This window comes from Triticum dicoccoides, chromosome 3B (assembly GCF_002162155.2).
Source record: "Triticum dicoccoides isolate Atlit2015 ecotype Zavitan chromosome 3B, WEW_v2.0, whole genome shotgun sequence".
NCBI lineage: Eukaryota > Viridiplantae > Streptophyta > Magnoliopsida > Poales > Poaceae > Triticum > Triticum dicoccoides.
In genome coordinates this window covers 159,444,467-159,451,269 of record NC_041385.1, presented here as the reverse complement: position 1 = coordinate 159,451,269, position 6,803 = coordinate 159,444,467, and positions in this window count along the sequence as shown.

The window sequence follows — 6,803 nt, the reverse complement described above, 5'->3', positions numbered from 1 at the left end:
GGGTTATTGGGCCTACATGGGCCATGAGGGAGAAGAGGAGGGCAGGCCGCGCTCCCCTCCCCCCTAGTCCGAATAGGACAAGGAGGGTACGTGGACATTACTCTCCCCTCTCGTTGCTATGCATCACCATGATCTTGCGTGTGCGTAGGAAATATTTTTGAAATTACTACGTTCCCCAACAGTGGCATCCAAGCCTGGTTTTATGCGTAGATGTCATATGCATGAGTAGAACACAAGTGAGTTGTGGGCAATACAAGTCATACTGCTTACCAGCATGTCATACTTTGGCTCAGCGGTATTGTGAGATGAAGCGGCCCGGACCGACATTACGCGTACACTTACGCGAGACTGGTTTCATCGTTACGAGCACTTGTGCTTAAAGGTGACTGGCGGGTGTCTGTCTCTCTCACTTTAGCTGAACCGAGTGTGGCTACGCCCGGTCCTTGCGAAGGTTAAAACAACATTAACTTAACGAACTATCGTTGTGGTTTTGATGCGTAGGTAAGAACGGTTCTTGCTAAGCCCGTAGCAGCCACGTAAAAATTGCAACAACAAAGTAGAGGACGTCTAACTTGTTTTTGCAGGGCATGTTGTGATGTGATATGGTCAAGACGTGATGCTATATTTTATTGTATGAGATGATCATGTTTTGTAACCGAAGTTATCGGCAACTGGCAGGAGCCATATGGTTGTCGCTTTATTGTATGAAATGCAAACGCCCTGTAATTGCTTTACTTTATCACTAAGCGGTAGCGATAGTCGTAGAAGCAATAGATGGCGTAACAACAACGATGCTACGGTGGAGATCAAGGTGGCGCGCCGGTGACGATGGTGATCACGACAGTGCTTTGAAGATGGAGGTCACAAGCACAAGATGATGATGGCCATATCATATCACTTATATTGATTGCATGTGATGTTTATCCTTTATGCATCTTATCTTGCTTTGATTGACAGTAGCATTTTAAGATGATCTCTCACTAAATTATCAAGAAGTGTTCTCCCTGAGTATGCACCATTGCGAAAGTTCTTCGTGCTGAGACACCACGTGATGATCGGGTGTGATAGGCTCTACATTCAAATACAACGAGTGCAAAATAGTTGCACACACGGAATACTCAGGTTAAACTTGACGAGCCTAGCATATAACAGATATGGCCTTGGAACACGGAGACCGAAAGGTCGAGCGTGAATCATATAGTATATATGATCAACATATTGATGTTCACTGTTGAAACTACTCCATCTCACGTGACGATCGGACATGGTGTAGTTGATATGGATCACGTAATCACTTAGAGGATTAGAGGGATGTCTATCTAAGTGGGAGTTCTTAAGTAATATGATTAATTGAACTTAAATTTATCATGAACTTAGTACCTGATAGTATTTTGCTTGTCTATGTTTGTTGTAGATAGATGGCTCGTGCTGTTGTTCCATTCAATTTTAATGCGTTCCTTGAGAAAGCAAAGTTGAAAGATGATGGCAGCAATTACACGGACTGGGTCCGTAACCTGAGGATTATCCTCATTGTTGCATAGAAGAATTACGTCCTGGAAGCACCGCTGGGTGCCAGGCCTGCTGCTGATGCAACTGACGATGTTAAGAACGTCTGGCAGAGCAAAGCTGATGACTACTCAATAGTTCAGTGTGCCATGCTTTACGGCTTAGAACCGGGTCTTCAACGACGTTTTGAACGTCATGGAGCATATGAGATGTTCCAGGAGTTGAAGTTAATATTTCAAGCAAATGCCCGGATTGAGAGATATGAAGTCTCCAATAAGTTCTATAGCTGCAAGATGGAGGAGAATAGTTTTGTCAGTTAACACATACTCAAAATGTCTGGGTATAATAATCACTTGATTCAACTGGGAGTTAATCTTCCTGATGATAGTGTCATTGAAAGAATTCTTCAATCACTGCCACCAAGCTATAAGAGCTTCGTGATGAACTATAATATGCAAGGGATGGACAAGACTATTCCCGAGCTCTTCGCAATTGAAAGGGCATTTCCCTACCTTATGTTTTGGATGATGATGACAACCCTTTGCTGGTCTAATCCTGTGCTAAATGTTTCAGGTTCTCAATGATTAGGCTTTCATCGGTTAGTGGTTCTCTCTCGAAGGAATCGTTTGAAGACGGAATCCTCTACGCTTTTTATCTCTTTGGTCGTAGGGATCCCGTACTATCAAGAGGGAATCCACTTTGGAAAGAGTAGGGGAGTCCTTTCACGTACACCTCCATCACCCCTCTTCTTGTCAAGAGAGTGCCTCCATTTTAATCTAACCTTTGATGTGTATTCCCAGCGGTTGTACCGCTCGTCCGAGCGGTAGTACCGCTGGCTCCTGACGCTTCTCTGCCATTGTCGAGCGGTGGTACCGCTGCCTTCGGGCGGTGGTACCGCCACCTGACTCTGCAATGACCAGCAGCGGTTGTTCCGGCCATGCACCGCCCATGTATCGGTCAGGCTTCTGTTCTGATGCGGTGGCTGGGCGGTGGTGGCCCGGTTGGTCCGGTTGTTCCTTTTTAACCGGTACAACCGGAGGTTCGAGCGGTTCTTCCGCTCATTCCTTAGCCACTCAAGCGATCAAGACCAGGCGGTTGCACCGGCCCTGCACCGCCCAACTACCGCCCTCAAGGGTGACTCCGTTCTGTTTCGGTGCGGTAGTTGTGCGGTGGCTGGGCGGTTGGTCCGGTTATTTGCTAATGACCGGTACTACCGCCCGATGGCCCAGTTGTACCGCCTGGTAGGGTTCTGCAGCTACATCGTGAGTCCCGGTTGTACCGGGACAAGGAGCGGTTGTACCGCTGCAGTACTGAAAACGCAGTAACGGTTGGATTTTAGTGGGCTGCTATATAAGGTGGTTCCTCCACCTACCACGCCCACCTCTTACCTCTCTCACTCCACCATTGATGCTCTCAAGCTCTCTTGCCCGATCTCTCTCTCTAGCCACTCAAACTTGTTGATTTGCTAGGGTTTGAAGGAGGAGACCTAGATCTACACTTCCACCAAAGGATATTTACTTCCCCCATACTTTCTAGTGTGGATTTTGTTACTCTTGGGTGTTTGAGCACCCTAGACGGTTGAGGTCACCTCGAGGCCATATTCCATTGTGGTGAAGCTTCGTGGTTTCGTTGGGAGCCTCCAATTGTTGTGGAGATTGCCCCAACCTTGTTTGTAAAGGTCCGGTTGCCGCCTTCAAGGGCACCAATAGTGGAATCATGGCATCTCGCATTGTTGAGGGCATGAGGATAATACGGTGGCCCTAGTGGCTTCTTGGGGAGCATTGTGCCTCCACACCGCTCTAACGGAGACGTACTTCCCTTTAAAAGGAAGGAACTCCGATAACACATCCTCGTCTCCAACGGCTCCACTCTTGGTTATTTCGTGCCTTTACTCTTGCAAGCCTACTTGTGTTGTATCCCTTGCTTGCTCTTGTTTTAGTTGTTATTGCATCATATAGGTTGCTCACATAGTTGCATATCTAGACAACCTATTTCATTGCAAAGTTTAATTTGGTAAAGAAAAGCTTAAAAATTGTTAGTTGCCTATTCACCCCCCCCCCTCTAGTCAACCATATCGATCCTTTCAATTGGTATCAGAGCCTCGTCTCTTTATTAAGGACTTTGCCGTCCGAAGAGTATGGTTGACATCAACGACGGTGCGGAGGAACACTCCGGTGTGAATCCCATCTCGTCTTCGGCCGAAGGGGGAACCTCGTTCTCACGTGAGGAATTCAATGTGGCTTTAGACACATTGAAAACCTCCATGACGGCCGAGGTTAAAAGCATGTTTACTGAATTTCTAGAAGGACTTAAACTATCTACCTCGCCGATGAAAGTGGGTGATCCCACTAACAAGGTGACGGATGCTACCTCCGACAAGGGGGAAGCTAATATTGAAAAGAGTCCTTCTACTAGTGGTAGAAATGGCACCGGCATCTTTGCCAATGTGGAACCCCCAGTGTATAGAGGACAGATCCCCTCTACTCATTTGAATCATGCCGGTCCTCCTCCTAAATATGTGAAAAATGAAGATTTTGATTCTTGGGTTTATCGCTTCAAGCGTCATTTAAAACATGTGAATACTAACCTTTGGAGAATCATTAAAGAAGGTTTCTATCCTCATGACCCAAGCAACTTCACCCCTCGAGAAGAAGTGGATAATCAATTCAATGAGAGTGCTCTCTTCATCATCCAAGATGCAATCCTTCCTGAAGATCTCCCTCATCTTCGACCTCATGCCATGGCTAAAGAAGCATGGAAATGTGTCGAGCGTCTCTATCAAGGAAGTGCTAGCATTCAATGCTCCAACTATGAAGTGGTGCAAGATGAAGCTGATGAGTTTGCAATGAAAGAGGATGAAGAACCTCGTGAGCTCTTTTGAAGAGTGACCAAACTCGCGGTCGCACTCAGAGATCATGGGAGCAAGGACACGGATGACAATTGGATCAAGCGCAAGTTCCTCAAGGCCATGATGCCCTACAACAAGGCCATGTCCTCCGTCATTCGCCAAAGACCGGACTTCCACTCCATGACCTCTGGTGAAGTGTTGGATGAGTTTGTTGCAATGAGCATCTTGGACAAGACCGCCGACAATGCAGTGCTCTGTTCCCAAAGGGCAAAGAAGCCAAATCTTGCCTTGAAGGCCAAGGTTAGTGTGGAAGAAGAAGCAGATGAGGAAGATGAGGAGAGCAACCCCGAGGACACGAAGTATGATTATCATGAGCACATGGCTCTTGCCTCAAGACAGTTTTGGAGTAAGAAGAATACAAGACCCAACTTCAACAAGAACAACTCAAGTGGCCTCAAGGGGAAGCAACGAGTTAGAACCTGTTTCAACTATGGCAATTTTAGCCATTTCGTTGCGGATTGTCCCTATGAGAAGCGGGAAGACAATGGTGGCAAGTTCATCCGAAAAGACAAAGCCAAGTCCTTCCCAAACAAGAACAACTTCACCAAGAAGACTCCATCTCGCGGGTTGGTGGTTCAAGAAGAATACCGTGAGGATGACGATGATGATGAAGGTGATGAAACAATGGCCATGGCATCCGTTGCCATTGTCACAACTCCCCGGGTGTCTCTCTTCGATGCACCTAACGAGAACATCACCGCCAAGTGCCTCATGGCTAAGGCCACCAACAAGGTAACCTCCAACATCAAAACCACCATTATTCCTAACCCTCCTTCAACGGATGACTTTGATAATGGTAAGGGGTCTAATGAGGAGATCAATGAATTTGAGTCCTTCATGAGTAAGCTCAAGGGCAAATCCAAGAAGCACTTTGTTGCTCTCTTGGAACAACTTGGTGAAGCCAATGACATGATCGAGGCTCACGAAGAAACCATCTCTAAGATGGAAAGTCATAGTCGTGACTATGCCGATGAGATATCGGATCTCTCTAATGCTCTTGAGGAAGAGCGTGAGCATCGTTTGGCTCTTGAGGAGTCACACAACGATGGTCATGCTAAACTAAAGAAAGATCTTGATCATGCTCTTGTTGTGTCTCGTGTTCTAGCTTCCGAGAAGGCTAAACTTGGGGTTGATCATGTTAGACTCACGGAGGAGTTTGATGTACTTGACAAGGCCCACAAGGTCTTGAAAGGTGCTCATGCTACCCTCGAGGAGTCTCATGCTCAACTCCAAGTTAAGCTAACCAAGGAAAAGGCCGCATTTCCTCACATGGTCTTAATTGATAATGCAAATGCTACTAACCCTTGTTGTGAGCATGTGCATCTTGTGGAGGAGAATGCCAAGTTGAAGGAACAACTCGAGAAAGGTCTTGTGTCATGCATACAAGGCGAGAAGAACCTAAATGACCTTTTGAGCAATCAAAAGGAAGTTGTGGGCAAGGAGGGAGTTGGGTTCTCACCCAAGTCCAAGAACAAGAAGAAGAACAAGGAGAAGAAGAGCAAGACCGATCGACCTCCTCCGCTCACGCAAACCTTTGTGAAGGAGGGAGAAGGTGCTCCTAAGGAGAAGAAGAACAATGGTAAGAGTGGTGATGCCAAAGAGTGCAAAGCCATCTCTCCCAACAAAGCCGGCGACTTTAACCCATCTTATGTGTTGTGCGGTGCTAGTGATGGGCATGTTTATGCTAAATTTGTTGGTTCTCCTTATGAGTACATTGAATGGTCTATTTGGGTTCCTAAGACCCTTGTTACTAACATCAAAGGACCCATTACTCAATGGGTACCTAAAACCAAGCATTGATCTCTTGTAGGTGTTTGCTTCCGGTGGGGGATCATGGTTGCTCAATAGTGGAGCAACAAATCATATGACCGGGAGCAAGGACTTGGTGGTGGACGTGCACAAGATCCCATCTATGCCCACCAATGTCGAATGGGGTGATGCCTCACATTCTAAGGTATTGGGTCTTGGCAAGGTTGTCATTTCTCATGATGTAACGATCGAGAAAGTCATGCTTGTTGAGTCCCTTGCGTTCAATTTACTTTCCGTTCGTCAACTCGCACTCATGGGCTTTGCCACCTTCTTTGATATTGATACCGTGGTCCTCTTGTGGAGCAAGACTCTTAAAGTAGCCTTTGTTGGGCATGTCGAGAACGGTCTCTATGTGATTTAACTTTTCGGAGCAACCCACTAAGACCGCGACATGCCTAATGGCTAAAGTTAATGTGGGATGGCTTTGGCATCGCCGTTTAGCCCACGTCAATATGAGATCTTTGCAAAGTCTTCTCAAGGGGGACCATGTTCATGGACTAATGAATGTTAGTTTTGCCAAAGATCGTGTTTGCAGTGCTTGTATCGAAGGAAAGCTTCATGAGAAGGCTCACCCTCCCAA